We start from the raw sequence: 22,766 nt of genomic DNA on the forward strand, positions 1-22,766 counted from the left end.
TCAAAACACGGTAAAATAGCGCGATATTTCTGACTTTGGTGATGTAACGAGTTGTTCATAGTCAAAATTGAAGTTCGAATTTCATTACATGTGGACAGAGATCAGATCCCAGTGATCCTTTTTCAACCTCTGTCTTATCACCTTTCTGTTTCAACGAATTACAGACATGAATTGGCCTCGGTTCGACGTAAGAATAGATCAATTCAAAAAAAAGGTAAAGGATGAAAGACTGAGATATTTATACTACCAAGTACACAAAAGTACTTGTGTAATAAACTCCGGAATATTTTCTTCAATAATATCGCGCAAGTTATAATATATATTGGACCGATCGTGGGATGAGGTCACATTGATCGTTGGCGAACCCGTTATGTATTTTGTACGCGCATCCTATATACGACGTGCCATAGTGCAATGAGTAAAAATCACCGGGAAAACATATTACCGGGATATTTATTATCGGATGACTCACTAGTGCCTTTGTGGATCAGTATCGAGGTTGGACGCGAATATTGTTGGGTCAGCAAAGCGGCCTGCAAGCAAGAAGCACCGCGAACCGCGCGTTCATCGACTGACTGACTGACTGACTACCCAAGGCAACGTATCAATTAATTACGACTCACCCTCGTATAAAATAATCACCCTATCCATACTTAGCCTCGGCTTTAATACTTTTCGCAATCTTATATTGACCTTTATACGCAGCATGGCATTAATTTCGCGAACCTTTTACGTTGCACGGCTTATTGTCGGTGCAGGATGCACAAGAGGCGCACCTTTATACAGATCGCAAAACTTTATGTAACATGCCACGCAATCGGTATGAAGCACGTCAAATGCTTAGTCATTTAAAGATTATTTTCCCCATCCGCGATGATCATGAATCTCAACTTCCTTACTGCAGTGAAGGTCACTTGTTCCATGTTGACGAGTAAGAATTATCGAAGACTAGAGTTTGCCTGGCACATGACGGATGTGGCCAAAATGGCGGTGTACGCTAGGCTTGAATGGAGTGTTGGAAAAGCTTTAGCATGTATTAGGTAGTCGATTTGATGAGATTGTGGTATAACTGAAGAGCATTTCATTTGCATTGGACAGTTCACTAATAACGGGTTTTTGCGGGATATATGTTTTCAAACGTCGATCGCACACCATGTCATAATTTCACCAGTTTGACGTTGTTGGAATATTGGAAATTGTTTCGCTAGGGCAGATCGAACGGAAGAGAAGAAAATTACGAGCAGGAAATGCGAGAAATGAGCTGAAGAAGACTGCAAACAGTCGCCAGACAGAGCCCGGCCGGCTAGCTCTCCGATTTCAAAGAAAGTTGCAAATCTCTCGAGAGCTCTCTTCGTCTCATAACCCCCTTTTCAACCACCCACTAATCCAGTAACTCGAGCGACTTTGAGAGCGTTGTTTCATTCACACCTGTATAAGAATAGACATAGAAGACTCTAAGTCGATCTCAAATTACACCGGAAGAAAGCAGCGGATGGAAAGGTGAAAGCAGGACAAACTGATAACTAGTGACGATTTATTATTGGCGATTGAACATTTTTCAGTTACATCTAAAAACGGGCGTTCACTACTCCGCTTATCATCAATCAAGTATATGCAGTGAGCTGGCTTATCTAATCTCGCCGTCGTTCACTGTTGGTCTCTGGCTTTTCTGGACCACTTTCGGTGCTCTGTAGTCAACGATAAGCCCCAGTTTACGTCAGTCAAACTGCGTCACTGGATGCTCTGGTGAATCACTTAGATCCGACGTTCACCATGTAGCGTATCGAGTAACTGCAACGAATGTCCTCGTATCTTACATGCCGTGATGAGTATTTGAATCGTTCGAAATTGCGTCTTTTCCTCACTTTCAATTCTGCCCCTCGTAACCGACAACGATCGATATTCATCCTCGGCTGATGGCTGGTCACCTTAAGGGGGGTACAGCTTAAACGGTCTAAAAACATACCTATTTAGTGAAGTATTTTTTCACAGAAAATAACACCACTTTAAGCAATTTAAGTTTGAGGGCTTTATTATTTATCGTTTCAGGATTACTTTGTAACTTTTTCATTGGAATTAATGACTAAATGGCGGCATAGCGCATGTAAGTAGCGAACGGTCGGAACTCGAGGGCTTTTGCGGTGGTGCATCAGATTGATAACGTGGTGGTTTGCTATTTATAGCGCCATGCCGCCATTTTTTTATTAAATTGAATGAAAAAATTCTAGAATTTTCTTGACACTGAATAATAAAGCCCTCATATTCAAATTGCTCTATGTGTTTTCATTTCCATTGAAAAAAAAATTCTTCAAAATAAGTATTATTTTAGACTATCCAAGCGGTAAACCTCGCCCCCCTTTAACCGAATGAGATTAAAATATCACAACGGGGCTGTCTTCGAAATCTTGACTGGAGAAAACGCGTTGCGAGTGTGTGTTGTTTAATATGTCAAGAGAATTTATTTTTGGTTGTTCGAAATTAAGCTTCAATCCTTACGGAAAATGTGGTGATATTACCTATATGTATGTCGTTGTATACATACGATATTAAAATTGTACTTAAAAGTTGACACTCAATTGTAGTAATATATCACAAGATCTCGGTTATGAAAATCACACCGACAACTTGCGTCAACCGGAAAGTTGGTGGTGGATAAATTAGTGCTGATTTGATATAAAAAGACGTCAGAAGATTGATAAAGATCTTGTCAAGTGCGTCAAACAACCATTCACGTACTGATCAGTCATATCTAGTTATCGCCCGAGATTGTATCAGACAATATCATATCTTTGTGGGCTGCAAGATTTACTGGAAAAAATTTCGTTCCCAAGACCCAAAAAACCGATCAATTTCGAGTGACAGTAATTTTTATCACGTCCTGAACGATTATTATACAACTATAACGGAGTAACTGGAAAATCTAATGAGTTGCATGTGGGAAATATTGTCGTATTACTCGATAGATATATAGAGTGCCGATTCTGCTTGTGAATCGCGTCTGATTCACTCTCTTCGCAATACAATGTCCCACGACAAGCAACTTAATCACAAATTTACGACTCATACGATATATAAGGAAGTATCATGAAACGCAATAGAATTAGTGAGCTATACCGGACATCAGATACCTATATGAAGTTGGCAACCCACTAAACGGTAATGCATTTTTTTATATTTGAATCGATTGTACTCGGTGTGAACCTGATTGTACCACCTTATATTTCGTTTGTACCTTGAGGGGAAAGAAAAATTGGTACGCAACTCTTGTTGAGCTGAATATTTTGCGTTGATGATAGCGTAAGGAGCATCGTTTGTACCTATGTTATTTTGTAATGACTAAAAAAATTAAAATTCGATTCCAATCGATTTTTTCCCCTCAATTTCCGTGATTTATTTTGATTTTTTTTCCCCAATTTATTTCCTTGATGAATAATTCAATATCATCGTTGGTACAAATGGGTACACACAATTTCTCGAAGGTACGAACGATATGATCGATGGTACAAACGGGTACAAACGATTTCTCGGAGGTACAATGAGGTACGAACAATATAATCATTGGTACAAATGAGTACAAACGGTTTCTCGGTTATACAATGAGGTACAAATGATTTGATCGCTAGTGCAAATGGATACTAACGATTTCTCGATAGTAAGATGAGGTACGAACGATATAATCGTTGGTTCAAACAGATTCAAACGATTTCTTCATGGTACAATGAGGTGAAAACGGGATAATCGTTGTTACAAACGGGTACAAACGATTTCTCGATAGTGCAATGCGGTACGAACGATATAATCGTCCGTACCAATCTGTACAGACGATTTCTCGATGGCATGATAAGGTATAAACGATATAATCGTTGGTACAAACGGGCACAAACGATTTCTCGTTTATACAATAAGGTACGAACGATGTAGACGTTGGTACAAACTGGTACAAACGATTTCTCGATGGTGCAATGCGGTACGAAAGATAAAATCGTCCGTACCAATGTGTCCATACGATTTCTTGGTGGTACAATGCGGTATAAAAGATATAATCGTTGGTACAAACTGGTACTAACGGTTTCTCAGTTGTACAATGAGGTACAAACGATTTAATCATTGGTACAAACGATTTAATCATTGGTACAAACGATTTAATCATTGGTGCAAACGATTTAATCATTGGTACAAACCATTTAATCATTGGTACAAACGGGTACAAACGATTTCTCGGTTAAACAATACGGTTTATACGGGTACTAACGATTTCTTGGTGATACAATGAGGTACGAACGATGTAGACGTTAGTACAAACTGGTACAAATGATTTCTCGTTGGTACAATGTGGTATAAACGATATATTCGTTGATACAAACGGGTACAAACGATAAAATCGTTGATACAAACTGGTACAATCGATATATTCGTTGTTACAAACGGGTAAAAACGATATAATCGTTAGTACGAACAGGTACAAACGACTGAATGGTTTGTACAAACGGATAAACACGATTTCTTGATAATACAATGCGGTACAAACGATTTAATCGTTGCGACAAACAGGTACAAACGATTTCTCGATGGTTCAATGAGGTACAAACGATGGAATCGTCCGTACCAATGGGTACGAACGATTTCTCGGTGGTACAATACGGTACAAACGATATAATCGTTAGTACAAACTAGTACAAACGATATAATCGTTAGTACGAATGAGTACAAACTGTATAATCGTTAGTTCATATAGGTACAAACGATGCAGTTGTTAGTACGAACGGGTACAAACGACTGAATCGTTTGTTCAAACGGGTACAAAAGATTTCTCGATGATACAATGCGGTACGAACGATATAATCGTTGGAACAAACAGGTACCAACTATTTCTCGATGGTACAACGATGTACAAACGATATAATCGTTGGTACAAACTAGTACAAACGATATAATCGTTGGTACGAATGAGTACAAACTGTATAATCGTTAGTTCATATAGGTACAAACGATGCAGTTGTTAGTACGAACGGGTACAAACGACTGAATCGTTTGTTCAAACTGGTACAAAAGATTTCTCGATGGTACAATGCGGTACAAACGACGTAATCGTTGGTACAAATAGGTACAAACGATTTCTCGATGGTTCAATAAGATACAAGCGATTTCTCGATGGTACAATGCAGTACGAACGATATAATCGTTGGAACAAACAGGTACCAACTATTTCTCGATGGTACAACGATGTACAAACGATATAATCGTTGGTACAAACTAGTACAAACGATATAATCGTTAGTACGAATGAGTACAAACTGTATAATCGTTAGTTCATATAGGTACAAACGATGCAGTTGTTAGTACGAACGGGTACAAACGACTGAATCGTTTGTTCAAACTGGTACAAAAGATTTCTCGATGGTACAATGCGGTACAAACGACGTAATCGTTAGTACAAATAGGTACAAACGATTTCTCGATGGTTCAATAAGATACAAACGATTTCTCGATGGTACAAACTAGTACAAACGATATAATCGTTGGTACGAATGAGTACAAACTGTATAATCGTTAGTTCATATAGGTACAAACGATGCAGTTGTTAGTACGAACGGGTACAAACGACTGAATCGTTTGTTCAAACTGGTACAAAAGATTTCTCGATGGTACAATGCGGTACAAACGACGTAATCGTTGGTACAAATAGGTACAAACGATTTCTCGATGATACAATGCGGTACAAACGATATAATCGTTGGAACACATGAGTACAAACTGTATAATCGTTAGTTCGTACAGGTACAAACGATGCAGTTGTTGGTACGAACGGGTACAAACGACTGAATCGTTTGTTCAAACTGGTACAAAAGATTTCTCGATGGTACAATGCGGTACAAACGACGTAATCGTTGGTACAAATAGGTACAAACGATTTCTCGATGGTTCAATAAGATACAAGCGATTTCTCGATGGTACAATGCAGTACGAACGATATAATCGTTGGAACAAACAGGTACCAACTATTTCTCGATGGTACAACGATGTACAAACGATATAATCGTTGGTACAAACTAGTACAAACGATATAATCGTTAGTACGAATGAGTACAAACTGTATAATCGTTAGTTCATATAGGTACAAACGATGCAGTTGTTAGTACGAACGGGTACAAACGACTGAATCGTTTGTTCAAACTGGTACAAAAGATTTCTCGATGGTACAATGCGGTACAAACGACGTAATCGTTAGTACAAATAGGTACAAACGATTTCTCGATGGTTCAATAAGATACAAACGATTTCTCGATGGTACAAACTAGTACAAACGATATAATCGTTGGTACGAATGAGTACAAACTGTATAATCGTTAGTTCATATAGGTACAAACGATGCAGTTGTTAGTACGAACGGGTACAAACGACTGAATCGTTTGTTCAAACTGGTACAAAAGATTTCTCGATGGTACAATGCGGTACAAACGACGTAATCGTTGGTACAAATAGGTACAAACGATTTCTCGATGATACAATGCGGTACAAACGATATAATCGTTGGAACACATGAGTACAAACTGTATAATCGTTAGTTCGTACAGGTACAAACGATGCAGTTGTTGGTACGAACGGGTACAAACGACTGAATCGTTTGTTCAAACAGGTACAAAAGATTTCTCGATGATACAATGCGGTACGAACGATATAATCGTTGGAACAAACAGGTACCAACTATTTCTCGATGGTACAACGATGTACAAACGATATAATCGTTGGTACAAACTAGTACAAACGATATAATCGTTGGTACGAATGAGTACAAACTGTATAATCGTTAGTTCATATAGGTACAAACGATGCAGTTGTTAGTACGAACGGGTACAAACGACTGAATCGTTTGTTCAAACTGGTACAAAAGATTTCTCGATGGTACAATGCGGTACAAACGACGTAATCGTTGGTACAAATAGGTACAAACGATTTCTGGATGGTTCAATAAGATACAAACGATTTCTCGATGGTACAATGCAGTACGAACGATATAATCGTTGGAACAAACAGGTACCAACTATTTCTCGATGGTACAACGATGTACAAACGATATAATCGTTGGTACAAACTAGTACAAACGATATAATCGTTGGTACGAATGAGTACAAACTGTATAATCGTTAGTTCATATAGGTACAAACGATGCAGTTGTTAGTACGAACGGGTACAAACGACTGAATCGTTTGTTCAAACGGGTACAAAAGATTTCTCGATGATACAATGCGGTACAAACGATATAATCGTTGGAACACATGAGTACAAACTGTATAATCGTTAGTTCGTACAGGTACAAACGATGCAGTTGTTGGAACGAACGGGTACAAACGACTGAATCGTTTGTTCGAACAGGTACAACAGATTTCTCGATGATACAATGCGGTATGAACGATATAATCGTTGGAACAAATTAGTACAAACGATTTCTCGATGGTACAATAAGGTACAAACGATTTCTCGATGGTACAATGAGGTACAAACGATAGAATCGTCCGTACCAATGGGTACGAACGATTTCTCGGTTATACAATGAGGTACAAGCGATGTGGACGTTGGTACAAACTGGTACAAACGACCTGATAGTACAATGCGGTACAAACGATATAATCGTTGGTACAAATGAGTACAAACGATATAATCGTTAGTTCATATGGGTTCAAACGATGCAGTTGTTGGTACTAACGGGTACAAACGACTGAATCGTTTGTTCAAACAGATTCTAAAGATTTCTCGATGATACAATGCGGTACGAACGATATAATCGTTGGAACAAACAGGTACCAACTATTTCTCGATGGTACAATGATGTACAAACGATATAATCGTTGGAACAAATGAGTACAAACTGTATAATCGTTAGTTCGTATAGGTACAAACGATGCAGTTGTTCGTACGAACGGGTACAAACGACTGAATCGTTTGTTCAAACAGGTACAACAGATTTCTCGATGATACAATGCGGTACGAACGATATAATCGTTGGAACAAATGAGTACAAACTGTATAATCGTTAGTTCGTATAGGTACAAACGATGCAGTTGTTAGTACGAACGGGTACAAACGACTTAATCGTTTGTAAAAACGGGTACAAAAGATTTCTCGATGATACAATGCGGTACAAACGACATAATCGTTGGAACAAACAGGTACCAACGATTTCTCGATGGTACAATGACGTACAAACGATATAATCGTTGGTACAATACGGTACAAACGATATAATCGTTAGAACAAACTAGTACAAACGATATAATCGTTGGTACAAATGAGTACAAACGATGTAATCGTTAGTCCATATGGGTACAAACGATGCAGTTGTTAGTACAAACGGGTACAAACGACTGAATCGTTTGTACAAACGGGTACAAAAGATTTCTCGATGATACAATGCGGTACAAACGACATAATCGTTGGAACAAACAGGTACCAACGATTTCTCGATGGTACAATGACGTACAAACGATATAATCGTTGGTACAATACGGTACAAACGATATAATCGTTAGAACAAACTAGTACAAACGATATAATCGTTGGTACAAATGAGTACAAACGATGTAATCGTTAGTCCATATGGGTACAAACGATGCAGTTGTTAGTACAAACGGGTACAAACGACTGAATCGTTTGTACAAACGGGTACAAAAGATTTCTCGATGATACAATGCGGTACAAACGACATAATCGTTGGAACAAACAGGTACCAACGATTTCTCGATGGTACAATGACGTACAAACGATATAATCGTTGGTACAATACGGTACAAACGATATAATCGTTAGAACAAACTAGTACAAACGATATAATCGTTGGTACAAATGAGTACAAACGATGTAATCGTTAGTCCATATGGGTACAAACGATGCAGTTGTTAGTACAAACGGGTACAAACGACTGAATCGTTTGTGCAAAGGGATACAGAAGATTTCTCCATGATACAATGCGGTACAAACGATATAATCGTTGGTGCAAACGGGTACAAACGGGTACAAACGGGTACAAACGATATAATCGTTGGTACAAGCGGGTACAAACCATTTTCGGTGGTATAAACGGGTGCAATTGATAAAATTAGCACGACAATCGAGTACAAACGATATACTCATGGACAAATATCATTATACTCAAAAAGTTATACATGTATATATGTATATGTATATATGTATATATGCATATATCGTTCGTACCACATCGTATCGTCCTGGAACATATCAGCAAAATAATACAACTAAGCCGACAAGCAAACAAAAATGCGAAGTAAATAGATATCAAAGAAAAAAGTATGCTAGGTCATAAACAATGCGTTAGAGACCCTAGGGGCGATGCTAATAATACTACGCATGTGAAAAATCATATGTCAATGAAGATTCTTGCATCTAGAAACCTGACAGTACCGCTGATAAGTCGTCTGTAATCATTCGTATCGACACTCATCATTTGTACCTACTTGTGCCATCGAGAGATCGTTTGTACTCGTTCGAACTTCCAGAATTTCGTTTGCACCCGGACGTACCAACGAAAATAACTTTCAGCATTGTTTTCACCAGCTAGAAATCGTTTGTACCCGCAAGCACTAGGAATTATATAATTTCTGCCTATTTGAACTACTAAGGAATCGTCTGTACCGGTTCCTATCACCAATAAATCGTTTGCACCTGTTGGCACGAACGAGTAATCGTATGTACCGATAGGTACGGACGATTATATCGTTTGTACCGCATTGCACCATTGAGAGATCGATGCTACCTGTTTGTAAGAACGAATATATCGTTTGTACCAGCTTGTTCCAACGATCATATCGTTTGTACCCTTTTTTATATCATTGTACCATCGAGAAATCGTTCGCATCAGTTTGCACCAACGTCTACATCGTTTGTACCTCATTGTATAACCGAGAGATCGTTTGTACCCGTATAAACGAACGTATACATCGTCTGTACCTCATTGTATAACCGAGAAATCGTTTGTACCGATTGGTACGGACGATTACATCAGTCGTGCCGCATTGCACCATCGAGAAATCGTTTGTACTAGTTTGTAACAACGATTACATCGTTTGTACCTGTTTGTAACAACGATTACATCGTTTGTACCTGTTTGTATCAACGATTACATCGTTTGTACCCATTTGTGCGGACGATTATATCGTTCGTACCGCATTGCACCACCGAGAAATCGTTTGTACTTATTGGAACTAACGATATCGTTATTATCGTTATTATCGCATTGTACCATCGAGAAATCGGTTGTACCTGTTTGTACCAACGATCATATCGTTTTCACCACCGAGAAATCGTTTGTATCAACAATTTTATTGTTTGTACCTCATTGCACCACCGTGAAATCGTTTGTACCCGTTTGTACCAATGATCCTATCGCATGTACCTCATTGTACCATCGAGAAATCGTTCGTATCAGTATGCACCAACGTCTACATCGTTCGTACCTCATTGTATTACCGAGAAATCGTTTATACCCGTATAAACGAACGTATACATCGTCTGTACCTCATTGTATAACCGAGAAATCGTTTGTACCCATTGGTACGGACGAGTACATCAGTCGTACCGCATTGCACCATCGAGAAATCGTTTGTACCCATTTGTACCAACGATTATACCGTTTGTGCGGCATTGTACTGTCGAGAAATCGTTTGTACCAACGTCTACATCGTTTGTACCGCATTGCACCATCGAGAGATCGATGGTAACTGTTTGCCCCAACGATTATATCGTTTGTACCAGTTTGTAACAACGAATATATCGTTTGTACCAGTTTGTTCCAGTTTGTTCCAACGATCATATCGTTTGTACCCGTTTGTAACGACAATTACATCGTTTGTATATCATTGTACCATCGAGAAATCGTTCGTATCAGTTTGCACCAACGTCTACATCGTTTGTACCTCATTGTATAACCGAGAAATCGTTTGTACCCATTGGTACGGACGATTACATCAGTCGGACCGCATTGCACCATCGAGAAATCGTTTGTACCCGTTTGTACCAACGATTATATCGTTTGTGCGGCATTGTACTATCGAGAAATCGTTTGTACCGCATTGCACCAACGTCTACATCGTTTGTACCGCATTGCACCATCGAGAGATCAATGGTACCTGTTTGTCCCAACGATTATATCGTTTGTACCAGTTTGTAACAACGAATGTATCGTTTGTACCTGTATGTTCCAACGATCATATCGTTTGTACCCATTTGTAACGACAATTTTATCGTTTGTATATCATTGTACCATCGAGAAATCGTTCGTATCAGTTTGCACCAACGTCTATATCGTTTGTACTTCATTGTATAACCAAGCAATCGTTTGTACCCGTATAAGCGAACGTATACATCGTTTCTACCTTATTGTATAACCGAGAAATTTGTACCCATTAGTACGGACGATTACATCGTTCGCACCGCATTGCACCACCGAGAAATCGTTCGTACCTGTTTGTAACAATGATTACATCGTTTGTACCTGTTTTTATTAACGATGACATCGTTTGTACCCATTTGTGCGGACGATTGTATCGTTCGTACCGCATTGCACCACCGACAAATCGTTTGTACCCGTTTGTACCAACGATTATATCGGTGGTACCCATTTGTACGAACGATTATATCGCTTGTACCGCATTGTACCATCGAGAAATCTTTTGTACCCGTTTGTACCAACAATTATATTGTTTGTACCTCATTGTACTACCAAGAAATCGTTCGTACCCTGTTGTACCACCGAGAAATCGTTTGTACTTATTTCTCCCAACGACTATATCGTTTTTACCGCATTGTAGCATCGAGAAATCGTTTGTACCAACGACCATATCGTTTTCACCATCGAGAAATTGTTTGTGCCAACGATTAGATCGATTGTACCTCATTGTACCACCGTAAAATCGTTTGTACCCGTTTGTACCCATGATTCAATCGTATGTACCCATGATTCAATCGTATGTACCTCATTCTACCACCGGGAAATTGTTTGTACCCGTTTGTACCAACGACTATATCGTTTGTACCTCGTTGTACCACCGAGAAATCGTTTGTATCGCATTGTACCATCGAGAAATCGTTTGTACCAACGATTAGATCGATTGTACCTCATTGTACCACCGTAAAATCGTTTGTACCCGTTTGTACCCATGATTCAATCGTATGTACCTCATTCTACCACCGGGAAATCGTTTGTACCTGTTTGTACCAACGACTATATCGTTTGTACCAACGACTATATCGTTTGTACCTCGTTGTACCACCGAGAAATCGTTTGTACCTCGTTGTACCACCGTAAAATCGTTTGTACCTCGTTGTACCACCATAAAATCGTTTGTACCAATGATTTAATCGTATGTATCTCATTCTACCACCGGGAAATCGTTTGTACCCGTTTGTACCAATGACTATATCGTTTGTACCTCATTGTACCACCGAGAAATCGTTCGTACCCTGTTGTACCACCGAGAAATCGTTTGTACTTATTTGTACCAACGACTATATCGTTTTTACCGCATTGTACCATCGAGAAATCGTTTATACCAACGATTATATCGTTTTCACCACCGAGAAATTGTTTGTACCAACGATTAGATAGATTGTACCTCATTGTACCGCCGTAAAATCGTTTGTACCAATGATTCAATCGTATGTACCTCATTCTACCACCGGGAAATCGTTTGTACCCGTTTGTACCAATGACTATATCGTTTGTACCTCGTTGTAACACCGAGAAATCGTTTTTACCTCGTTGTACCACCGAGAAATCGTTTGTACCTCGTTTTACCCCCGAATAATCGTTTGTACCAACGATTATATCGTGTGTGCCTCATTGTTTCACCGTGAAATCGTTTGTATTTGTTCGTACCAATGATTCAATCGTATGTACCTCATTCCACCATCGAGAAATCGTTTGTACCAACGATTATATTGTTTGTACCTCTCTGTACAACCGTCAAATCGTTTGTACTTCATTATACCATCGAGAAATCTTTTGTGCCCATTGGTACGGACGATTATATCGTTTGTACCTTATTGTACCATCGAGAAACCGTCTGTACCTGTTTGTACCAACGATTACTTCGTTTATACCTGTTTGTATCAACGATTATATCGTTTGTACCAATGATTCAATCGTATGTACCTCATTGTCCACCGAGAAATCGCTTGTACCCGTTTGTTCCAATGATTATATCGTTTGTACCCATTGGTACCGACGATAATGTCGTTTGTATCTCCGAGAAATCGTGTGTACCAATTTGTACCATCCATTATATTTATTAATTCACTTATGAAGGAAGTAAATTGGGAAAACAAAATTAAAATAAATTACGGAAATTGAGGGGAAAAAAAACCGATTGTAATCGAATCCTTTTTTTTTTTTTTTGTCAAATAACATTTCTACAAACGATGCTTTTTACAATAGCATCAACGCAAAATATTTAGCTCAACGTGAGTTGCGGACCAATTTTTCTTTTCCTCATATTTTTTTCCCCCTCAATGTACAAACGAAATTCAATGTGATACAATCAGGTATACATCGAGTAGATTTGATTAAAATATAATAAAATGCCTTTACGTTTAGTGGGTTGCCAACTTCACATAGGTACATCAAATAGGTTAATCAGACTAAATAGTAAACGTCCTATATCGTCGGTAATTCGCTTTGATATCATAAACGTCTGCTAGAGGCCCGATCATCACTGCGCGCAACATAGCCGAAGAGGTTGGAAAAAGTAGGATTTGAATTCTATTTCGGAACGAACTAACTCGTTAAGTATGGTTGGTGAAAAAGAATATCTACACGACGAATAGATCGTTGAATTGGGTGTAAACTACACACAGGGTTGCCACAGACCTGGAAAATCTGAAAAACCTAGAACTATTAGGGAATTTAAAAGGTGTCGTGAAAAGTCAGCAATTTTTATTTTGCTTATGGAAAAAACTGAAAACATTAGTTTTCTTTGATGGGCATCAGAAATGATTTTTCGAGGTGATCAATTTACTTTTTTACGTCTTGAAAAATAAAATTGGCTCAAACCAACTTGTACAGATTCGAGGTGATCAATTTACCTTTTTACGTCTTGAAAAATAAAAATCTGAAAAACCTAGAACTATTAGGGAATTTAAAAGGTGTCGTGAAAAGTCAGCAATTTTTATTTTGCTTATGGAAAAAACTGAAAACATTAGTTTTCTTTGATGGGAATCAGAAATGATTTTTCGAGGTGATCAATTTACTTTTTTACGTCTTGAAAAATAAAATTGGCTCAAACCAACTTGTACAGATTCAATAAGCTGAACGATTTAAGTTTTAGTAACTTACTAGAACTGAGCAAATGTCAGGAAACACTGGAAATGTCGTGAGATTTTTTCACAGAAATTTTAAACTATCCTAACGCAGCTTTTTCTGTCCTTTGATTCACGACATAAACCATTCGTCGACTGACCCAAGCAAGAATTGTACACGCGATTATTACGTGGCGTTACGTTGAAATTTCGCGGGGCGAATCGTTTAATATAACACTGTGAATTCCCACGGGGTAATTAATTAATATAACGACGCTGCACGTAACCAGCGGATATGACGTCAATCCTGATGCCGAATAAACGAAGCTGTGGCCCTGGATACTAGGATACTCGTATGCAAGCGTGTAACACTAGGATGGTTGATATCGGAAATATTGCGGAAAGATTAATGTCCGGGATGTGTGTGGTTGAATCGATTATTAAACTTGTCTCCGTGGAAAGCAGATCGATAGCTTCGCTCCGGGCTGTCTAAAGCTGTTAGGTTTTGGGTTGGCATTACGGTCCGCACGCCTTTTTTAAAACCCTAACTGAAACCGACGATCTAACTTACCTAAAACTAAAAGGTAGTTAATCAACAATCAATGGAAAGGGATTACCCTCAAAACAGTATCAATTTGTGAACTGAATTGCGAGTTTTCATCAATCTTCAAACACATTGATGAACACTGATTATTTATCAACTTGAATCAACTTTCTACCCTGAAAACTTAAAATGGTCGTTCAAGGATTGCGATAATGTCTTGATAAATTATACGGGAAACGGCTGTAACGATTCTTAACTGAAAACAGAAAACAGAATACGGATGGTGGATAAATACTTCGTAGAAATGTATTAATTATTGTAGCACAAGTTATGAAATTCCAGTACATACTCCACCTCAATTCGATCATTTGAACGTAACCTATATCGCATACATTTATACATGCATGACGTTTTAGACGAATAAGTGAATTTGATTAAAATTCCGTAACGTAATTGGGAAGTTCTGAAGGATGCGATGTCCTCGTAGCTACGGAATATACGTATACACTACATACGAAGTGGAACAAGAAATGGAATACAATTTCAATTGAAGCGAAACAAAGGAAGATGTAAAGTTTGATATATAAAAAACTGAAAGAAAAGAGAATTAAAGTGAAAAAGTAAATATTCTCGTTTGCAAAGTCTTTTGGCTGGGATATCTCGTAATTCAAACGATTCTATTGTTCGAGCTCTGCAATCCACTAGTTTTGTTACCTAACCTGGGCGTCTGGATGTCGCCAAAAACAACGCGGCGCAGAACATTTCCCTCTATCCGCCAAACTGACTCGCACGTATCATGAATCTTGACAGAATCGAAAAATAATTTTGACGAAAGTAATTACACAACTGTCATCTTCTTTTCTGTAATCACTTTACAGCCGAATAGACGCCATCGGGTGAGACCATAACGGTGATTGAGTCAGATTGGCAGGCAAGGCTAGCGGACGTTTCTTGAATGGGAAAGAAGAGGGCTATAAACAGCGTTGTGTTTAAATACGATCTCGAGTTTCGTAATTATTAACCACCGACGTCCTTCCATGTGCTATACCTCGGGCATTAATTATTAACTTTGTAGCTCGGTACGCAGGCGTACACAGTTAAAACCGTGTGAATTCATCATGACTTATTACCAGCTTTTTTCGATTATCTCACTCGTTTATATCAATTTCGCGCAGAATCGATATTTTCCTCGTTACTCTCAACATTTCGGTATAGACCACGAGGAAAATAAACTACAAACAATTTTTTCGAGGAAAAATATACCTTCGAAAAAATCGAAAAATTGGTGAAAAATTTTGTAGAAAAACGGAGGAGTCTTATGTCAAACGTATTTATGGTGATTAAACAATAAGAGAAATTAAAGAGACTCTTTGCTTGAGTCAATATTTTTTTAAACGCTCTTCGTCAACTGGCGACAGTCCGACAAACGATAATAGTTACATGTACGTTGAGCTAATTGTCACGCGTAACACGTTTGTGCGATGGGTCAAGGAGTAGGGAGGAACGCGTTGTAATCTTTTATGCGGAATCTAGAATGGCTACTAATGTGTCGAGCGTTCACGACAGAAGCAATGAGTCGATTTTATAACACCCAAGTCGGCGTCCATTCCATGCAACGACAAAAATTCATCGGTCCGCCTCTTTTAGACGGTAGAAAAGAATCTGTATAAAGAAATCGAGGGTTCCTTAAACATATTCACAATTTAGATTACACGAGGTTTTGCCTCGAAGTTTTCCACAAGCAGAGGAGACAGTACAATGAAACAAAAAGGAAATGGAGTTGGGTAGGTTCCTCATAAGGGAAAAAAAAATATAATCATAGAGCGGTGAAATTAGCCGAAGAATTTTAGGTACTATACCTTCATCCATTAGGTAATAGCCTCAAACCTTTCGTATTCTAACTGAAGTTCATTATACGCGTGGTATAATGCCATTAGTAGTCGGGTGTATAGACATAGCCACATATTACACTGCTATATCATTGAAAATTATATTAACCTTCTCGGTTCGATCGATGGTGGTATTCTACCCTTAAAACCTGTTCTCGACTATACCCACGCGCCGAAATATCATAGAAATTCGTACGCCGAAAACAGTCGAAGTCATGCCGGATAAAGTACCTACAGGTCCTCTTTCTTGTTCCTCGTGTTACGTAATTCAATTCATTTGTCACTTCCGTTTTTGTTTCACACTCTATTCGCCGCGCGCCGTTCGATGAACGGCAAGGATTCGAAGCTGAAAGTTGCTCAAACATCCCGATGTAGATTATTCGCATAATAAAGCTGCTCGAGTAATACTGTAACCAACAATTCTGTCAACTGACTCCGATTAAAGTCCAAACGCCCTTATCTGACATTTCAATTTTAAGCCTTACTCGTCAAGATGCAACTATCGGTATCACGTAATTTCTCCGAAGAATAATCTTTGGGTCAGTTGTTTTCACCCGGAATGATGTAATTCCATGGCGTCCAGCAAAAAATCCGTAACAAATTCAAGGACATTTCCAAGTCATTCAAAGGCATTTAAACTAGAATATTTCCAGGACACTAGATGAATTCAAGGACAGTTTCCAGGACTTTTGGAGGGCAAGCAAAATTCAAGGACATTTAAAGGACCACTGGACACCATGAATCCACTTCACAATGCCGATTGAAGAAGCTCGAATTCTCGAAACACAGCGGATCACTTACAGACAGGATCGAACTCACACCCAACCATTAGGGAAAGAGTCGAGGGAGGGATAATGAAGATGAGATTAGGGTATCAGTGGCAGTCGATCGTACATAGACGAACTTATAGTCAGTCAGATAGACAGACAAAGGGGCCATCGTGGGGCTTCAAGTTGCACGACATGTCAGGCTACCCCTGCCGGTTTCATTTGCCATCCATCCCGCAAGGTGGTTCAGAGCAGTTACGCGCTTGGTGCTCGCGTTTTCACAGTCGACGGGCTTCGAGGACTGACGATGGTGCAGAAGTGCCAAATTGACCTTGATCTTCTTTCGCGCCGTTCCTACAGCTTGTATCATCATCAAGCAGGGGGGCATCGTGAGGCTCACATACCCGCGTGTTACGCTCCGGGATCAATTAGCTGATTGTCGCTCGCTGATGAAAATGTTTTCTAACAATCCGCCAGCGAGTTCGGAATCCGCTGATATGCGGTTTTACTAATCCCCAGCCATACAGAGTTCGCGGCCAAGTGTTATTTGTTATGAGAAATGCATGTTTAGTCTTGGCCCCAGCACCGGATCTGTTACGTCAGACTATTTCTCGCTCACTCGCCTGGCCAGACAGCGTAGCTGACTCCCTATCATCGAACAGTAGAGTAGATACCGTTCAAGAACAGTCTAAGAACCACTGAAGTGTAACTCAACGGGCCGTAGACCCGCGATTGAACCAGCTTCTACAATCGCGTTACTACTCGTCGATAGGTCAACGACTTGAATTTAGAAAAAGAGAAAACTGATTATCGCGCGTAAAACGACGTCATTATTGTTCTCTGAAATTTCACTGCACAATTATGTCCTTGTGCATATTTTACCCGAATCTCTATTCGGGATCAGAGTTCATTCTTTCTAATTCGGTACGCAGAGTGTCGTGAGTGAGACAATACGTTTGTTTGCGTAGCTGTTGAGCTGTCTCGAAACGAAGTATTGTTGAATCGAAGGGTTAATCACTCGTCGATTTGATGCATACCTGATTCCAAGATTACAAAGAATTCAGGAATTATGTCATATTTCAAAGGATTTTATGGGACTTCGGAAGATTACAAGAGTCTTCATGGAATTGCTTGGGATTTTTTAAAAAGATTTCAATAAAGTTCAAAAGATTTGACGGATTCCAAAGGATTTCAAACGTTACAAGAGATTTCATGGAATTTCAAAGAATTTTTCCATACGAAACTTTCAGAGATTTCAGAGGATTTCAGAAGACTTCGAGAGGTTTCAAGAGATTTCGTGAAATTTTCGGAAAAACATTGGGCAGATATCACAAGTGATAAATCCCTCGTATTACATGCACGAATATAAGAAACTATATGAACATGCAAAACGTGTAGTGAAGATGAAAAAGAAAAACATGTCAAGAACCCGTCAATAGAGGAAAGAAACTAAAAAATATTCCTGAAGTCTGTGATTGCGATGGTGTTTAGAAAATTTGAAGAGTTGTATCTTTCTGAAACAAACGTTGCGGTATAAATTTAATGATTATCGAACGGACACTGCTTACTCCGGGAAATTCGTGTTAGATGTATTAAGATATTTTATTCGCACTGAAGCCGAGTAAATGCGAGCGTCGGTCGTTCCTTCAAGGATTAACAACGGCTGCTGCACGGCGCCATCGCGCCACGGTATTCGCACATCAATTCCAGCATTGCAGAAAATTTAAGTACACATCAAGCGGAAACTCCAACCAACCGGGCGACGCGACGTGCAAAGCTCATTCCCAACAGACAAGCGGGTCACGCCTGCGGCAGCGTTGCGTCCCAGCAATTAACCTTGACCATAAAAACACCTCGAACCCCTATTTCTCCTGTTTCTTCCTTACTTTTCCTCTTCCTTATCCCCCGTTTCACCGTATGATACAAATTACCCAGCGAGATCGGCCCCTGCGACCTTCTTAAGTCCTCTGTCCGCAGAATCAGACTCGGAAGTCATCGGACACAGAGATCGGAAATCGTCGAACAGCGCGAGTTGTCGGTATTGGAAAATGTCGTCGTGACGTCAGAGTCTGGTTGTCGGCGCCATTTTATCACCACATTACCTACGTTTTTAGTTTTAATGGAGGGAAATCGTAATTTTTGGTCTTTCAAATTACTCATGTCACATAAATTGATGAAACTTATTCAATAATATACCTGTTCTACGATCCACACGCGAAAAAACATTGTCAACGGTCAGCTGTCAGCCTGGTGGCATTAGTTTGATTTTTTTCCACCAGGTGACACATTGCAAGGTGATATTCCCTATATGACGTGCTAACAATAAAGGAGCACGTTCAACTCGCCCGCTAAAGCTCACAAGTAGGGAACTCCGTTGTCGGCTGACCTAACGGCGTCCGAACTACTAGCTCTCGAGGCATCATAGGCAACGTTCTCCGAGTTCGGTACGTTAGTCTCTACATAATACATTGTATGTATTCGAGGCTGATTCATCCGTGTATAATTAGTCGATCCCGTATCGGCCGGCTACGAACATTGTCGAATAAAAATTGACACTGTTCAAACCTGGTGTGTCTGTTAACCGAAAGGCATTTGCTTGTTGTATTAGTTTATCATTTTAACACGCTCCGTGAAGTCATCGTTACCTAAGCATGTCGCGCTAACAAAAGTTTTATTCGCATTTCCGTAGTTTGCAGCAGTCATGAACGGCTTTAATCATACCGGTCTCCGTCAGCAGGCTACGCGGTTTTGGATTTCACAATGCGCGTTGTTTACGTCAGGCGTTGGATAGAATCCGCCTAATTTCGTCAACGTTATCTGAACTTCATATCGCTCTGCTACAAGTTGACCTTTTTTTTAATGTTTAATTTACCGTTTTATCGCTGGTTATTATTACACATATATATACATATTTTTCATTATCTGCTAATATTTACTGACGATTATATACCAGCCGTTTTGTTTTGCTTGACCAATAACGAACGTTTTTCGATTCGGCGATCGCTTGTTAAAAACCAGACATTCTAATCAGCTATTACGCACTGATCATGACAATCGTGCAGCTTAAATTATATCAGAATACACAACCTGAAATTTAATAAGTATCATTAGAAATTCCATTCCCGTAGCAATGGTGATACATGAAAGAATTAATCCTGAATTGTTTTGCATTGGATGTCAAGTATTTTCAAATAATTCTCTGATTCAGATTCTCATGTCGATCTACTGTTTACTGTACCCTATACATCGCGAAACAGGAAGGACAAGTGAAATGAATACGTGCATTGACGCGTTACCGCAAGACCATTGCTACTCATTGCGGTCAGTTTATGCCGGTATGATAACTAATCTTGGCAACAGTTAGTCACACCAGACGTCATTATACAGGTTGACATACGTGGCAGTGACTGGTGATTTTTACATCCATATCGCTAAAGTTCGGAGTTGAAAATTTACTGCAAAACTTACAAATTCTATCGATTATTTAACAAGACTTTTGCCGAAAACTTTGCTGACTTTTATTCATTATCAATGTTTTCAGTGGCAAGATATCGAAACACTGCAGGATTTTGGATTACAAATATTTTCGCCTTATTTGCTCGCCGAAATTTTTCAATATAATGACGATTCTTCTTCGAACCAATTTCATAAACTGGGATAAAACGACGTGGCTGAGGTTCAAAATACACTTGGGTAGGGGTGAAAATATACAAAGTAGGAGGGCCACGATATCGAATTTTTGATGAAGCGAAGGTTGAATTTATAGTATTTAAAAATGAGGAAATTCATAATGTCGAGAATCAAAAATATATAAAGTTCAGAATATAGAATACCGAAATGTAAAATCGTCAGAATTCGTCTCGATAATAATACAGATTCTAGAATTTCTATATCTTCAATTTTCTATGGATTAGATTTTCGCGTCTTTGAAAATTCGATATTTTGTTACGTCTATCAATCGGCCATTTTAGTTTTTTACCCCCCACCCGTACACTGTTATCCGTCTGAAATAGTGCAGCAAGAGCGTGAAAAGACTTCACAACTGCGAGGAAATTCGACGAGAGAAACTATGTCGGGCCTCAAGGGTATATCTTATAGATAAGGGTTGTTGGAGCATTAGAATAAGTAAGCCGAGTGTAATCCATGCATATAAGTCAGACCAAACTATAAAATGGGCTGCAATGACAAACCGGCATCATTATTTATATAGCAGCGAGGTATTTTTGCACTGCAAGAATCTACCTACGTCCAGGGCTGCAGCAATTCGAGATATTAATAATACAGGGTGCTTGAATTACCCCAGGAGGGTTGGACAATACCACCGTTATACGTAATGTATAACGATATACGCGAATACTGACATAAGTAATAAATATCTATGATAGGGAATAGTGTTTACGGTATTCATCGAGAAGCAGAAAATAAGCACATCGGGATTGACTTTCAAGTATATTAGTTGCCACTTCGTTTGTTTATTCTTAACCTACCTATTTGAGGGCATAATAACTGTGTTGATCGATTGGATAAATTTATAACAGCTTGTATCGTTTTCCGTTATCTGCAAAAAAAAAATACCCGTTATAAATTCGAAAAACAAAGCAAAAGAAATATTACATCCAATTATCAACCTGCACGCCTTATTCGTAAATAGTCCTCAGGTAAAAAATCCCCCTTCCATTCAAAATGTGTAACCGCGTCCTATCCAAGAATTATTGGTGACGGATATGACGCGACCGAGTCGTACAATATGACCCAGTGACGTAGCTTTTAGTAATCGATTTAGTAAACGCCGGCGTCGTCCCGTGAACTAAGCGTGGAGCGCTTGCGAGCTTCGGCCCGTCGGCCATCTTGGATTTATCTTGCGCGCCAACGGCGGCTCACGGACTCCAACGCAGCCGTACGTCGCGAAAAGCTGCGGGGTGAGGGATTTGGGTGGGAGGTGGGGCGGGAGGGGGGGAGAGAAAAACAAAAATAAGAATAACGCGAAGTAAAATAAAAAGTTGCAACGTGTGCGGAACCGGCGCCAAAGATAAATCCGGACAGCTCTGTGGGATGAAAAATGAAAATAGGATGCGAGTTTGAAAAAAATGGAAGGGAAGAAAAATTCCTGCATCGGTCCGATCGCCATTTCCCCCGCCGCCGACACCCCGTTTCTTCGTCTAATTTCTCCCGATCTCAGCTGCATCCTGCCGCTCAATTTTTTTTTTTTTCCTCTTCCTTTTCTTACTCTTTTCCATCCCGCTCGGCTGTTCTATACTG

The 22,766-nt window shown here is 39.3% G+C and overlaps 1 protein-coding gene and 1 long non-coding RNA gene across 15 annotated transcripts in view; one reads left to right on the forward strand and one right to left on the reverse strand.

Moving 5' to 3' along the window:
• Window positions 1-22,766, forward strand: part of LOC107217245 (plasma membrane calcium-transporting ATPase 3) — a 130,794-nt gene that overhangs the window by 41,081 nt on the left and 66,947 nt on the right. The gene's annotated exons all lie outside the window — the stretch shown is intronic.
• On the reverse strand, window positions 1,588-22,366 carry LOC124294480. Its single transcript, XR_006904359.1, has 3 exons — window positions 22,136-22,366; window positions 21,995-22,065; window positions 1,588-1,944 (listed from the first exon to the last, which is right to left on the reverse strand). It is a non-coding gene; the product is annotated as an uncharacterized LOC124294480 (long non-coding RNA).

Source organism: Neodiprion lecontei, chromosome 5 (genome assembly GCF_021901455.1).
Source record: "Neodiprion lecontei isolate iyNeoLeco1 chromosome 5, iyNeoLeco1.1, whole genome shotgun sequence".
In the NCBI taxonomy this organism is placed as follows: domain Eukaryota; kingdom Metazoa; phylum Arthropoda; class Insecta; order Hymenoptera; family Diprionidae; genus Neodiprion; species Neodiprion lecontei.